At 40.2% G+C, this 16839-nt stretch overlaps 1 pseudogene; it reads left to right on the forward strand.

The window, feature by feature from the left end:
- The first annotated feature begins 4428 nt into the window (after window positions 1–4428).
- Window positions 4429–5172, forward strand: LOC101711234 (protein BTG3 pseudogene; annotated as a pseudogene).
- The last annotated feature ends 11667 nt before the right edge of the window (window positions 5173–16839 follow it).

Consider the following 16839-nt stretch of genomic DNA (forward strand, 5'->3'; position numbering starts at 1 on the left):
CAGCAGATGCCACGGGTAGCGACAGGACGAAGTGTACCGTATCTGGAAGACAACCACTGGAGAATCCCAGGCTTGGTGGAGTAAAGACAATGCGAGGATCTGTGTGGCTAGACAACCACAGAGAAGATCTGGATAAATCCAGAGAACACGGTTTTGTGTTTCTCACTAAGCTCTTGTCTCACTGCAGGCAACTGAATTTGAGGGACACGGGTTGTTACACATGCCTTCAATGCAACTGAGTTCCAAAAGAAATTTACAGAAGCTTTACATGAAAGCTTCAGCTACACTAGAGCCAACTTAGAAAAAGAAAGTAAAAGGACCTTAGTCAAGGAATAAAGACTGGAAGGAAGGGAACAGAGGTGCTGTGTGAGAAACCCTGTCAAGCAAATGTCCCTGCTTGGCTTGAAACCCCTATTGCCCTGAGCTTCACTCCTGAGAGGAGACTGTGCCTAATCAAGACCTGGACTAACGTGAAATTCAGTTATTCAGATGAGGGACCCCTTGGTTTTCCAAGTGTATTACTGTGCCCAAACTGGAAGGTTCTGTAGTTCTTTGTGGCTAGAGAGCTGCCTGGAAAGCACCAGACTTTACTTGACTAGCATTGGAAAGTTGTCAGTTCTCTGTCCCCAGTGCTACAAGCCAGGTGCCAGGTTGGGGATCAAGGGAGAGGACTGAGGGAAATGGGAATGTCCCGTGCTGATGGCCTGTGTTGCACCTGTCCTTCTCGCATCAGCCCACTGTGATGCGGGGAAATGGGCGCCAGGTGCAGCGTCTTGAGTCAGCAGTGGTGGCACTTGGACAGAGGTGTGCAGGCTGGCATGATCACACATCTACTGGCAGGGCCAGCCGCCTAGCTAAGAGCTCACTCTTCCCATCATCCTTCTGTGAACAGAAGGGCATTTACCAAGCACTGGCTTCATGTGAGGCCCTGCTGGTGCTCTTTAGGGTGCTTTAAATGTATTAACTTGCTCAGCCCACACAATCAGGGAGACTAGGTATGGAGGGCTCTGAAGGTCACGTAGCACCGGGGGCTGAAGCACAGGTGTGGACTCTGGAGCCAATCCCTGCCATCTCCTAGTAGCATGGCCTTGGATAACTCATTTAATCTCTCAGTGGCTCTTTTCTCACCTGTAGAGAGAGTCACAATTGTTTCACTTCTCAAGTGTGTGCTAAACATTGGTTATCACAAAGCGTTTAGCATGGTGTCTGGAGAGAAGTTGCTGGGGATGTTTTTAAGGCGAAGGGGCTGTGCTGAAGGCCCAGAGGTGTGAGTGTCCTGGTGAGATTCTGCAGCTGGCCCCCAGGGTGCATATCCCGCAGGCTCCCTGCTAGCTCCAGGACTGGCTGCTTGGAGACCTGTCATCTGGTGTGTCAGGCCTCATAAGGGCACTGGCAGGTCCTTGCTATTTTAAGCTAGACAGATGGTTGGCTAACCCAAGAAATAAGCAGAAAAGAGGAAAGTGTTAACTAGGAGGCTGCAGGGTGCCAGAGAATACTTGTCCACCAAGGATCAGAGAGTTTATCTCCCTTAAGTAGCTCAGAGCCACCTTCCTCAGACAGAGCCTTGGCTGCCTGGCACCTCACCAACTCAAGGTTCTCTGACATAATGAGAAATCATGAATGACTCTGCGGAACCAGCATGGCTGCCTGGCCTCAAGGGGTCCTGCCGGCCCTCTGGAGGCAGGAGGCCCAAGAGGAGGGAGGCTGATCAGCCGTGGGCTGCTTGCCAGGGTCGTGATACAGCCCAGTGCTGACTGCTCAGGGAGGAGCGCATAGCAGGCTGGGTCGGCGCCTCCTCCATTTGGGCAGCACTGAGCCCTGGTCCACAGCAGGGCTTGCTTCCTGGGTGCTTCTCAAGGGAGACAAAGAGGAACCTGGAAATTCACCGGGTGTGGTGAGAAGTAATACCCAGATGTTTAGAACATGGGGGTCAGAGCTGTGTCCACATGTCCTGTGTCTGCAGCCCAGGAGGACTGGCTGCTCATCCCAGAATGAGGAATTGTGTGGAGCTGAGGAAGCCCATGTGTTGCAACATGATCTCCATCCTTTTCCTTGTGCTGCCTCTGTCCCACACACAGGCTGAGCTTCAACACACGTTACCCTCTTGGTTGACAGGTATTATTGCCCCACCTTATAGCTAAAAGAACTGTGGCCCAGAGGTGTTGAGTAGATTTCCCAGGGTGGACAGCAAGCATGCAGGTCAAGAGGGGTGGGGTGGTGAGAGAGCTGGGGAGGGCAGGAACACGCAGGAGTCCATCACCTGTCAGTGGGGGCCATTGCAGGGCTTATGCGTGGGCAGGACAAAGGCAGACTTGCATTTTGAAGAGGACACTCTGGCTACTGAATGGGGAGTGAGTCTAGGGAGATGAGTTTTGAGTCTAATTGCAGTGGACCAGGGGAGGGGAGGAGTTGACGACAGAGTAAAGAGAGTGGATTCCAAGGTGTGTAAAGGCCAGGGTCTGCCTGCATTTAAAGGGGCTCTAGCAAATAAATGCTTCTCCTTTTCCTTGAAATTTCCAGAGAAGTTACATCCTACAGCCACACAGCCAAGACAAGGGAAGAAGGCCCAAGTCTGTACTGACCAAAAAACAAACCTTGCAGCTCCCTGACAATCATCAGAAGAGGCTTGGTCCTTATTTATAAACCTTCCAGCAATGTAGTCCAGACAGTGAGCAACCAAGGCTACTGCACAACTTGGAGCCCTCGGAAGAGAATTGGGCCAGAAGCTCTGAGAGCCTCTGCAACTTCCAGCTCTTTCCTGGCCAATGTCCTAACAGGTCAGCATCTGAGTCCTTGACCACAGAACTCATAAATCTCATGAAGGACAATGACCTTCCAACTCCCCTGGAAGGTCTGTGCTTTTACTCTCTTCTGTTCCCAGCCTTTAACCTAATCTATGTCAAAGCAAATTGAACTGGCAGTAAAACAGATTTATGAGGAAAGAATGAGAAAGTTCAATGGAAAGCTTGGCTGAGGGTCCAGTGACCGGATGATCTGACAACCAGCTGGTGCCAGGTGTTGTGTGGAGTTATGGTTTGGGTCTAGATGTCTTCATGCCGTCATAGGTGGGGCTTTTTCAGAGGTGGCTGAATCTAAAGTGTATGATGCTGGGATTAAGGGTGTGTGAATACTAAATCAGTCCACTGATTGGTTTGGCACCATCCTAATCCTGGTCATCTGGAAGAGAGGGCAGAAAGACACTGTTAAGGTTCTCTTGTTGTTTTTGCTACTGTGTGGGGGCCATGAACTGTTTCTCCTTTGCAAAGCCCCTCTGCCGTGTGCCACCCTGCCTTGGAGCCACCTCGTTATGGACTGAAACCTCTACATACAATGAGCTAAGTAAACCCTTTCCCCTTTAACTTTGAGTGTTGGCTATTTTGTCTCAGCAATGAGAGAAAAGTAACTAAGACATATGAATGCACAGAGACCCCTGGAAAGCAAGGAGAGAAGTGCATGATAACCAAGCCTCGTCAGCCCCAATGATGTGGAAGTTTCCCCTCAAAGAGCTGAAAGAACCCAGATGGAGCTCTGGGTCTGAGCACAGGCAATTTATGGCTGAAGGCTGGAAAGTTGGAAGGCAGTGATTTTTCTAAATTTCCAGAGATAAGTCAGACTCCAGGGCACAGCTGGGGCCTCTTGGTTGAATGAATGAATGAATGAATGAATGAGGCCACTTGATCTCAGTTGGAGGCCTGATTCAGCCACATGCATTCCTGCCTCAGGCACATTTTCCTCTCTGTTCTTTCACCTGGAATTCTGCTCCCACAGGTGTTCATATGGCTGAGTTCCTGAACTAGTCTGCCAGGAACTCACATATCACCTGAGTTCATTTTTCTCAAAGCATTTATCATTATTTGAAATAGGCCTTTTTAATTTACTTCTTAATTTACCTATGATGGGTCTCATGCTCCTAAGAGTGGAGACTTTTTGTGTGTGCAGAGCCATGTCCTGGAGTCTGGAACAGTGCTGGCCCACCAGGCACTTTATAGTAAAGTGAATGTCACAAGCTGATAAACAGGAAATTGAAGTATAGTAAATATGGTGCAAAAGTCACTGGTTGGAAGACAGGACATTTCAGGCAAACAGTTCGTTCAATATTTATGGCATGCACCAGCTAGTTAGACTGATTTTTTTTTCACTTAATTGTCTTAGAATTTCTCAGGGGTTAAAGCAAGTGTGTATTTATGAAAGAAATATAAGAAAAAATACAGCGGGGCTTTGAGCCCCTGTGTGCTGAGCAAGGCCATTAGCTCATGCAGCAGTCTCCTCTGCAGGGTCACCCTGACTGATGAGGGTCACCCTGACTGATGAGGCTCCCTGGCTCCCTTCCCACTGGGGATCCCTGAGCCAGCACCCTAGCTTCCAGCCCAGACACAGTCAAAGCCAAAGAATCTGCAGCCCCAAAGCAATAGCATTGCGGTGGGAAAAATGAAGAATGAAATTGCTACCATTGTCTTCTTTTTCATAAGACTAGTTGGAAAACATGGTAAGTTATAAAAAGAAGCTACTGAAAGATTTGCTGAGAAAATGACTCTAATGCTTCAAGAAAAATACAACAGTCATTGGTATCTAGAAAAGCCATCAAAAAGATAGGCCTACCAGTGTACTCTTAGTCATAAGTTTCAGAGAGTTGATCTTGGTGTCTCGAAAGCCTGTGAGAATGGGTGCATCCTGGGCAGCAACCTTGCCAAAGGAGCTTGCTGTCTGCAGGGACCCTGGGTGCTCACTGTGTGCTCTCACTGTGGAGAGAAAAACAATCCAGTCATAGTTGCCAGTTTGGAAAATGAGGGTGAGAATAAGGATAAGATCTCTAAGAAAGTTACCAGAGCCCTTGATAAGGTAACCTCCGATTATCATTCTAAATCTTCTTCAAGTAAGGAAGTGGAAGTGAAACCCAATTCGGTGACTGCAACCTCAAACTCTGAGTACCAAGTTTCAGTACTAATGTCCCCACCTCCTCCAGTGTGGCACCCTTTGCCCAGATAAAAACCAGGAATATAATGAGGGAATGGCCATCAGGGTCACTACCCTCCTCCTGTTCCATTTGGTTTTCCACACCAGAAAAGTAAGGATAAATCATGCTGCTTAACTCCAGTGACGTGGGTACTTCCTCCTGAAATGCACCATGACCCAAATCACTGAATTAATCCCCAGATGTTAGCAGCTCACTAGCTTCTTCCAATTCTCTTGGTGTCATGTTGAGAAAATACCTTATTACACATTAAAAGTTAAAAGTTCAGGGGCAGGAGATTTAGCTCAGTGGTTTTGCCCCCTGCTGCACAAGTGCAAGGACCCGAGTTCGATCCCCAGTACCAAAAAAAAAAGTTAAAAGTTCATACTCATAGTAATGATGTTAGATGAATCAAATCATCAAGCATATGTTATAGAGACATTATTGAAGATAAGCTTTCTTTAAAATATGTGTGCACTTTAGATATTTTGATATAGTTTGAACTTTACTGAGTTTTTAATATTGGACTTGACTTTCTATATATTGTGCAACTCTGGCAGATGTCAATACACCATAGGAGTGAATGATCTAGCACCTTTGAGCATCTACTTTATTGAGATTTGGTAAGTTATTTATACACAAGGAAATCTCTTTTTGTTGTTTAGAAGAATTTCATGAAATAACGTGGTTGCAAATAAAAAGTAGTTTGAGACATGAAAAAAGAAGCAGTATATTAATGTCAATGAAGTAATGTGTACACATAAGTTCACTGACAAAATAAGCTGTATTAGAATACTCTCAGTAATATCCTTGCAGAAAAAAATCTCTAATATAATGTTCAGCCAAATGTGAAATAATCATTTGTTGCTTCATTTTTAGAAATATAAATTCCCGCGTCTCCCTGGTTTCACGGTTTCCAAACAATCCCTTGAAGTCTGCAGCAACCCAAATAATTAAACTGCAGCACATTTTAAGTGCATAAGCATTGTGAAATGTCACACTTACAGTTGATATTCAGGTTCAGCCTCTTAAAGAAAACCACAGAAGAAGGAGTATTTCAGTTAGTCACACCCAGGGAATAAACCCACAATCGAAGTCATGGGAAAGATATTGGACTCTAGGATGCCTCAGGTCCTTCTCCCAGGTCCTCCAGGTGTTCCCGGCACCTGCTGCAGAAACACAGCCCCAGAGATGAAGATACTGAGATGTCAAGCTCCGAGTTGTCAGGGTCAGCGCGAACGTGACCCGGTCTACATTGTCCTCAGCAGAGGCCCAAGTGTGTGTGGTGCCTATTAAATACTGTTTGGTCCAGATGCAGAGGGAACCGGCAAGTACTTTGGGTGGGTCAGGCTGTAATTCAGCCAAGAATGACCCATGGGGAGAGGGTTGGCAAAACTGATAGCTCAGCAGCCCCCAACCTCTCAACCTTTGTAACAGCATCAAGGTCTCTGGGTATTTTGCATGAAGTACACTTAAGTATGTATGAATGGAATTTCAGTGTGCTAATATTTGTGTTTCTAACTTTCTCATTAGTAATTTGCTCTTATCCTGAGGCAAATCAAGATAAAACTGAAAATCAAAATAGACAGGGACTTGTGGGTATTTCACTGTTTTATTGCTTTTCCCTCTTTCCGCCAGTCTTTGGGCTAGAAGTGATAATGGGCAAAAAGGGGAAGTGAATTTGTCTTGTTGCCTGTGCTAAGCAAGCAACAAAAGAGTTTCTTAAAAATAGCCAAGGGTCTAGAAAACTCTGAGGTCTTTCAAAAGAGTAACATGCTTGGTCTTCATGCCATGCTGGAGCAGAAATTACCTGGGGAGCTAACCCATCTTCAGGTACCCATCCCACTGGATGTGACTCCAAAGTGAAGCAGCAATGTGTCTGAATTTTCACCAGCCCTTGGGTCCTGGCTTTCCTACCTATCTATGGGACAACCTTTTACCTTCTCTCTTCTCAGGGTTCCTGCCCTCACATGTAAATTTACATGGTGTTAGAGATAACTTTTCTGAATATATTTTAGTGTTAATTTATTCTAAAGTTCTGATCTTTCAGAATATTATTTTACTCAAATTGTCTCTACTAGCTCGGAAGATACATGAGGATGAACTGCTATTCATCTGCACAAACATGTAGACTAATACAATTGTTTTCCTACTTTGTAAACTTCCCCCAAAGTAACAGCTCCAAGTATGGGGATATGACCAACTGTCATGCATACATAGAACTATTGAATGTGGATTTCAGCTCACAGGACCTCTTCCTATCATAACTGATGACATTGGCACCGATACTAGAATCAAAGATCACTAATTAGTGGTTGTTAATATTTTGATTCATAGCAAACAACAAAGGCACAAAGTGCCTGAGATTCCTTTAAAGCAACTGGTAGGAGTCTGGCTCTAGATAATGGTGAATTGAATTTGTCAGGCAGACCTTTCTGAAGATAACAATATAAAATCTGAACAAAATATTAAAAAATTATTTGAAGTCATTGGAAAGTGACAAAAAGCATAAGGAAACTAGAGGAGATTTGCCCTTGAAAAATTGTAAGTACAATGGACAAAAATAGCATATTTGTACTTTTTTTTTTTTTTTGGTCTGAAGGCAATACTCAATTTCCACAGTCCCAGTGCAGAAAGCCACAGTCTTATTGGCATGAGGTAACACAGAAAGATGTTTGTGGCTGACAAAATGCTGGAAATTTAGAGTGGGAGGGAGAGAAATGACAAAAGTGATGAACCACAGAAATAGTGAAACCCAAACTCTGGGTATTAACTCTGACCACATTCCTACCGACCACTGGCCTATGTACACACAGGGAAAATCTCAGGGACTCTAGTTTTTTTTTGTTTTTGTTTTTGTTTTTTTTAAGCAAGCATAACACTACAAGGGTTTTACATTTAAAAGATGAAACTGCATAGGGTATACTTGGGAGCTTCCTCTTCTTTGAGCACTTTGTTCAACACAGTTCTAGGATTAGAAGTAGAGCTCAGGGCAGACAGAATGGTGTGGACATTGTAAATATGAATATAAACTTTGCTCCAAATCTTTGGCTGACCACCACACTGGCCAGTTTGGGAAGAAACTCCTAGAAATCAGGCTAAAAAGTCAACGGCTGCAAGCTGAAAGAACTGAATAGGGATAGCCACTGCTCTGTAGTGTAGGACAACACAGTTAGAATTCAGACAAGTTAACTGCTTGCTAGATTAAGTACAAGAAGGGCTGGGGATTTAGCTCAGTGGTTCTGGCGCCTGCCTCACAAGTGCAAGGTCCGGAGTTTGATCCCCGTTACCAAAAAAAAAAAAGTAGATTAAGTACAAGTATAATAACAATAAAACTGTTCCTTCAAAGAGCATAAATGATTTCTACCCTATGTAAAGGAAAAAGGCAATAAATAGGAACACTGAGGAGGACTCAAAAATTGGATTTAGTAGAAAATAATTCAAAGTAGCTATTTTAAATATCTTCAAAGAATTAAACAAAAGCATGATCTCAATGAGTGAACAGATAATCGTAACATAGATGTGGAAATTATATAAAAGTAAATTAAGTATATAGTTGAAATAATACAATAACTGAAATGAAAAATTCACTAAATAAATTAATTAGCAGATTGTAACAGAAAAAAGAATCAGTGAACTTTAAGATAGATCAATAAAAATTATCCAGTCCAAATGGCACAGTAATAAGAATGAAGAAAAATAAAAATAAAAAGACCCTCAGAGGCTTACAGAGCAATATCATGTGCCCCAAAATAAGTGAAATCAGATCTGAGAAGATGACAGCAAGAATAGGAAAAATATTTAAAGAAATAATGGATAAACTTCCCCAAATTTGGTGAAAAATATTAACTTCCATATCCAAGAATGTCAGTGAATCTCAATCAGAAAAACACAAGGAAAACCACAGTTACTTTTTTTAAAGCCAAGAATAAAGAGAAAAATCTTGAAATCATCAAGGAGAAAAAGAACATGATGCACAGAGGAATCTAGAAGTCATTAGAAGGTATCTGCAAAGTGCTGAAAGAAAGGAAAATGTACCAAACCACAATTTTACATTCAAGGCAGCTATACTTCCTAAATGAAGATAAAGTATGACAGATATTTTGAACAAAATTAAAATAAAAATAAGACATACGAAAATTTGTAAGATGCAGTGAAAGCAATGCTAAGAGGGAAACTTTTACCATTAAAATACATATACTATGATTGAAAAAGATTTAAAAATCTGTAACTATCCTACCTCAGGAAAGTGAAAAAAGAAGAGAAAATCAAACATAACACAAGCAGAAAATATAAATAATAAAAATTAGAGTAGATATCAATAACTTGGAAAACAACAGAAAATTAACAAAAGCTGCTTCTCTGGAAAGATCAACACAACTAATAAATATCTAGGCAGGATAACCCACAAAAAAGGGAGAAACACAAATTACCAATATCACAAAGGAAATCTGTGAGGCTAAACTAGCAAAACTAAAGAGACATACATAAATCCACAACTTAGAGTTGGAGATTTTTTTAGCAATTGATAAGACAATTTAAGTAAGAAAGTAAAAAAAGGATATAGAATAGCTTACTAACACTATTAACATTAACCTAACACCCACAGAACATTATACTCATCAACTGCAGAATATACATTCTTTTTCAAGTGCATACAGAATGTGCTACAAGATAGACCATTTGATGGTCTATAAGAAGCTCTTGATAGATTTTAACACAGAGTGAATTAAATTACAAATCAGTAAGATTGCCTTCAATATCTGGAAATTAAGCAATGCTCTCATAAATAATCCACAGATCATAAAAAAAAACTCACAGGAAAAATTAGAGAAATATTTTAACTGAACGATAATATTAACAGTGTACCAAAAATCTATGGTTTACAATTAAAGCAATGGTCTGAGGTGAATTTTTGCCTCAAATTAGTTATATCAGGAAAGAATAAAAAGCTAAACAGGCATAGTCTAAGCTTCTACCTTAAACTCAAAAGGAGATTGAGGGTGGTGGCACTTGTCTATAATCCCAGCTACTCCGCAGGGTAAGGCAGGAGGATCATAAATGCCAGACCAGCTGGACAATTTAGCAGAAACCTGTCTTAAACATTTTAAAAGGGGAAGGGCCTGGAGATGTAATGCATTGGTGGAGTACCCCTGGTTTAATTCCCAGTAGGAGGAAGAAGAGAGGGAGAAAAGAGAGAAGAGAGAGGAAGAGTATGCTAGTTACTTTTCTCTTGTTGCTGAGACAAAACAACCGACATCCAAAGTTAAAAGGAGAAGGAGTTTATTTGGCTCACAGTTCCTAGAGGCTTCAGTCCATAATTGGCTGGCTCCACAGGAGGGATGGCAAACAGGCATTGCAGAGGAGAAATAACATGACGCTAACAAAGCAACAAAAGTAACAAGAGTTTAACAGCATCTCCCTGCCCCTTTTATCCTATTCAGACTAGGGCAGATAGCACTCACAGCCTTAATCCTAGTGCCCTTGAGCCTAGCATTGCATCGTGAATCAATTCCAGCTTCACACACTCTAGATCCAGCCTATGACCACATGAGGCTTTGGGGGGACATCCAGACCCAAACCATAACAAAGAGGAAGCTAAAAATAAAAGAGAAAATTAAACCCAACGTTAATTAAATGGTAAAAATAAGAATGAAAACCAATAAAATAGAAAACAGACAAAAATGGAGTAAAATCAACGAAACTAAAACTGACTTTTTGAAAAGATCGATAAAATTCATGAACTTCTTTCTCTACTTGTCAAAAAATGAGAAAACACAAATTAACATTATTAGGAATAAAATAGGGGAGATTTTTACAGTTTCCATAGACATTAAAAGGACAACAGGGAAATATCATGAAAATTTTATGTAAACCTGAACAATCCTATGGCCTAAAGCAAAGTTGGCAGACTTTTTTGGTAAAAAGCCAAATAACATATTTTAAGCTCCATAGGGCATAGATTCTTTGTTATCTCTGCTATTCCAACATGAAAGCAGCAATAGATGATGTGTAAAGAAATTGAGTTGACTGTGCTCCAATAACACTTTATTTGTAAAAACAAGAATGGTTTGGATTTGCCCCAAGAACCTTGGTTTATGCTGACCTCTGCTCGAAATAACTAAAAGTGGTTGTAGAAGTTGCAGAGTTATTGAGTATTTGGTGCTGGTAGCATTCATATTTTATTGCTGTATGCCAACTCAGGTTCTACTTGGCTTCCACTAGGCTCCTGCTCATTTCCAGGCCAATAAACCCGAAGGTTGTCGACTACCTTTCCTAGTGATATTCATGAAAATGCTTTTATTTCCAGTTGGTGGAATGGAAATCAATAACTCTTTCTGGAAATTATTTCACAGTATTTGTCAAGAGGCTTGTTTTAGTGTAGATTAGCTCTTATAACCAAAACCCCAAAGGGATAATGACCCAAACAGTGGAAGTTCATTTCTTGCACATGAAATAATTATAAAATGGAGCCTCTACCAGCCCTGCCATCTTTAATGTGTGGCTTCCAAGTTTGCCTAGGCATGTCTCCTTGCTGACCTGCTGAAAATGGCAGAGCCAGCCCAGGAAGTGGTACCTATCCCTTCTGTGGAAATTCCATTTGCCAAAATTCAGTATTCATTTTCCCCTTCTTCCTTAGTAACAAGAACTATATACTTTTGCCAGTGCATGGCCATTTGGAAAAAAATACTTTCTCAATACCTATTACAGTTAAGAATGGCATATGACTAAATTCTAACATAATTCATGTGACAGCTTCCAGGAATTTTGCCTAAAAGTCTGTTATGCAGACTTTATTTTTGGACTCTCCCTCCATCTTTCTGTCTGAAATATGTACATGAGAACTGGAGTTCAAGGCACCATGTTGGTCCTTGAGGATGAAGTTCACAGCCTAGAGGTGGCAGAGTGGTGAGTTACATGAAGTCAGGGGTCTCTGTAAAAATTATACAGCAGAGGCTCCATGCTAGCCCTGGAATGCCCACTTCCAAACTTGAAGATGTAAGAAAAATAAGTCTACTTCATGCTGAAGCCAGTTCTTTGCTTCTTGTTATTAAAAAAAAAAAGAATAGACCTAATCCCAATTTATACAAACCAAAGGAATTTTGTTTCCAAGACTTTAATCTATTTTTATTCTTCTTTGCTATATACAGTGGATCTTGAGTTATGACCACCCTGGCCTATGAACAATGGGTTATGATTGGAATTTTAGTTTTAATTTATGATCAAAGTCTTGAGTTACAACCCAAATGCTGACTGCTTGTGCTTCCAGATGGTCTCAGATACAAATTTAATTCTTCAAGAGTTCTGGAAGAAACATTATGTGTGGGGTTAACTGAGGAATCCTGGGCCAACGTCTCTCTAAGGACACTGAGATCTGCCTGCATACAAGAGAGACTTTGAAGGCTGTGGAGAGGAGCCTGAGCCTTCAATTGACCACCTTGAGTCACAACAGCCTTTGGAAATGAATTGAGTTCGTAAGTCAATTCACATTGTATAGTGTGATGACAATTTGTTAAAATATATTCGTTATAATTGGGAAATATTTTTACATAATGAAATGAGAGATTGTAAATGGGAAGTGTCTTCTAGACATTACAAGTAGTAATGTCTTCCCTTTAAGAAGTGGGATTTCAGATAATTTTTATGGGAGACCATTACTTTGTTTTACAGCAAAAGATCACCCAAAAAGTTCAAGGTACATAAAATTTTTTTAAAAATCACAGTGTGGAAACTGAAATATAATAGTTTGGTAGCAAAATTTGTTATTTACAGTTGAACCAATGTCACCAGACTTGTTTTTGCTTGAGGATTGTTATTGATGTGGTTTTATTTAATAGTAGGGTCAGAAATGGGCATAGAAAGAGATGCTTCCAGGGTGAAATGAGCAGAGACAAAGCTATGTCTGCATTATGTCTTGTTCCTGTGCAAGGTGATATTTGTAGGTAACTGATATTACTTGACCTGGTGAAAATGTGGTCAGAGGAGAAAAAGTGGAAGGATCACTTTGTGAGGACTTTGGAGATGAGCACAAGCTATAGATACTTCAGAGGTGGTGGAAAAGAAACAAACGTATTGTGATGCTGGAGCATAAGGAGGAGAACATGTTAGATAAGATGAGACCCAGTGATGTGAGTTTGAGAAGAGTCCAGGCAGAAGGAATGAAATGTGCAGATTTCCATAGAAAGAAAGATCTGAACCCTTGTAGTCACCTGCTTACTCGCATGTCATACAGATGCCCTAACAATATACTGCCCATGCCACTGCCCAGACCCCTGGTCCGTGTGCAGTCCTGGGCACTTTCCCTTTCTGCTCTCACCCAGGTAATCACCAAGTCCTGATTATCCTTCTACCTGCATATACTCGAGTCACCTACTCCTTTCCATCCCAGGACAGTTTTTAATGTCTCCCTTTTATATCACTACAATATCTTCTGCAAATTGAAGCAACAAATTCCTATGAGATTTCCCCCCACCTGCAGTTTTCTCCTGCTCTGATACATTCTCTGCATTTCATCCAGAATCACCTTCTTAGAAAAAGAAGGAGAAGGCGAAGGAGGAGAAGAGGAGAAGGAGGAGGAGAAATGGGAGAAAAATCTGGGGATAAGATGCATTTGATTTTCCAGAAAATATTTCATTTATAAGAAAATATTGCCCAAACTTGTTTAAATTCTTAAATTGACAGATGCTCTATCACTCTTAATTAGCCTTATGTTGAGTTACAATTAATGCTAATACTCTTCGGTGCACTGAGTCAATATTACAAAAATGGTTTCAAGGCTTAAATTTTAAGCTCCTTGCATTTTATGCCAGCCCTTAAAGGTTGCTGCCTTCTCTTTCACTTAATCTTTTCACTTACACTGAAATGCATTATTCAGACCAGGCCTTGGAAGTCTTTAAAATATATGGCATGCGACACACATGTTATTCGAAACACATTTCACTGAATTGATTGCGGTTCCCACTGGCCAGTCTTTAATAAAACTGCTGCTGTGGCTTCTCTTATCACACCAGCCATGCAAAGGATGTCTATGTGGAATTAAGCATATTCTTCATCTTTCTGGAATTCATCAGCAACATGAAGCCAGCTGGTCTGTTTCTTTGCTATAAAGCCCTTATCTTATTCACTACCTGAACACTGGATTATTGTGTTTCTTTCAGTCTATCCAGCCCGTCTCTTCCCTTGATTTTCTGGCCTACTGGCTGCCTGCCTCACTCCCTGTTTATAATTTCTCAGACTTGGTGCATCAAGCCTTTACTGACTTTATGTTTCTCTTCAATTTCACCATCTAATCACCCTCTTTGCGTTTGTCTCCCGCATCCAGCCAGGTAAGCAAGCATTTCCCCTGATGATTATCTTAATGATATCTAGTCTTCCAACTCACGAATGTGATATTTTTCTCCATTTATTTAGATCTTCCTTTATTCCCTTTTGCAACATTTTATAATTTTCAATGTTCATGTCTTACACATTTTTCACAAGTTTATTCTTAAATATATTTTTGATACTATTATAAATGGAATTTTCAAATTTCACTTTCTCATTGTTACTGGCTGATATGTATAAATACAATCTATTCCTATGTATTTACCTTGTATTCTAAGACCTTGCTAAATTCACTTAATAGTTGTGGGAGCTTACTAGTAGATTCCATAGAATTATCAACATACATTATCACGTTATGTGCAAATAGAGACTGTTTACTTTTTTCTTTGTAGTCTTTATATTTCTTTTTCTTTATTGCTTTGACTGGAACCTCCAATGTAATGTTGAATAGAAGTGGTAAGAGAGGTCCTCTTCCTACGGACTTCAAGTAGAGAACAATGAGAGAATCAGTACTGAATTTAAATTTAGCTGTAGATTTTGTTTTTGTTTCTGTTTTCAGTTTTGCAGATATCCCTAATCTGGCTGAGGAGATTTTCTTTTATTCCAAGGAAGATGAGAAGCTTTTTGTTTTTTAAATAAATGAGTATATTAATAAAGACTCCTTTTACAAGGGATAGGATCTATTTGTGTAAATTTATCACATGAATTTAAAAAACTTGTGTATTCTTTTCATTGTTTTGTGTACTACTCAGTAAACATTAAGCAAGACAGCTGATTGTGTCTAGACCTTTCCTAAAAACAAGGATTAAAATCTCCAACCATCATTGTGAAATTTGTCTATTTCTCCTTTTTTGTCAAATTTTGTTTCATATATTTTGAAGCTCTTATACTAGGTATACACATTTATGATTCTTTTCCTTCCAAATGAGCCATTCTTTTAGCATAGAATTGTTTTGTCTGATGTCAGTGTCACCAATCCAGCTTTTTATGATGACTGTTTCTATCATTTATCTTTTTAAATTTACTTATCTTCAGCCTATCTGGGTCTTTATATTTAAAATGCATCTCTTACAACCCACAATGTGGAAAAAATCTTCACCTGCTCTTCCTCAGACAAAGGTCTACTATCTCGAATCTATAAAGAACTTAAAAAGATCAGACCTCCCAAATTTAAAGACCCAATCCAAAAATGGGCATCTGAAATGAACAGACATTTCTCGGATAAAGAAGTAGAAATAGCAAATAAATACATGAAAACATGTTCAACATCACTGGTCATTCGAGAGATGCAAATGAGAACAACACTGAGATTCCACTTCACTCCAGAAAGAATGGCTGCTATCATGAAATCAACCAATAACAAATGCTGGCGGGGCTGTGGGGAAAGAGGAACCCTGCTCCACTGCTGGTGGGAGTGTAGACTGGTGCAAGCACTGTGGAAATCAGTATGGAGATACCTCAAAGAACTAGGACTGGAAGTCCCATTTGACCCCACTATTCCACTGCTGGGGATCTTCCCCAAAGAATTAAAAGAATCATACCATAGCGATATATGTGCACCCATGTTCATAGCAGCACAGTTTGTAAAAGCTAAAACTTGGAAACAGCCCAAATGCCCATCAACTGGAGACTGGATAAAGAAAATGTGGGGTTTTTTTTATAAAATGGAGTACTACTCAGCCATAAAAAATGAGAAATTAGAGACATTTATAGCTAAGTGGATGCACATTGAGGCGATACTTTTAAGTGAAATAAATAGGACACACATATGTAAATACCGAATAGTTTCTCTGGTGTGAGAAACTGAAAGTGTAAATAAGGACTAAATGTATAAGAGGTAATGTGAAATAGGAAGAAAAGGGGCAAAGGGGAAGGAAGTAGGAGGGCTAGGGGAAAGGATAGAAGGGAATGGGATTAATATGAGAAATGGAAAAATAGGAACAAAATCTTTGTAAATAGTGAGGACTGGAGGGGTTGAAGGGAGGGCTGGGCAAGGGTGAAAAATAAGAACCAAGAGAGACTATGTAAAGGTGCAAATTTCCAATGATGAATGTCATTATCTTGTATACCTAAAATGTACCAATGATTAGAATGAATAATCGATAATGCAAAATAGGAAGAAAAGGTCCAAAGGGGTAGGGGTAGTGGGAGGGGCAGGGGAAAGGAAAGAAGGGAAAGGAAAAATGCTGAGAAATGGAAAAAATGGAAATAAAGTCTTTGTAAATAGGGAAGGGTGGAGGGGGTGATGGGAGGGCTAGGAATGGGGAAAAAATAAGAACCAAGATGCATTATGTAAAGGTACAAGCCTCAATGAGAAATGTAATTGTGTTGTATACCTACAATGTACCAATAAAAGAATTTAATACAAAGAACAAATAAAAAATAAAATAAAATGCATCTCTTATATGCAGCATATAATTGGGTCATGTACTTTTTTTCATTCTGACAATTTCCACCGTATAGTTGAACTGTTCAGTCTATTCTCATTTAATATAATTATTGATTTTGTTAAGTTTAGGTAATTATTCCATTCTTTGCTTTTTATTCTTCTCTTCTATATTTTA

Source organism: Heterocephalus glaber, unplaced genomic scaffold (genome assembly GCF_053883595.1).
Source record: "Heterocephalus glaber isolate CG9 unplaced genomic scaffold, H.glaber_assembly_v1.0 deba00000676, whole genome shotgun sequence".
NCBI lineage: Eukaryota > Metazoa > Chordata > Mammalia > Rodentia > Bathyergidae > Heterocephalus > Heterocephalus glaber.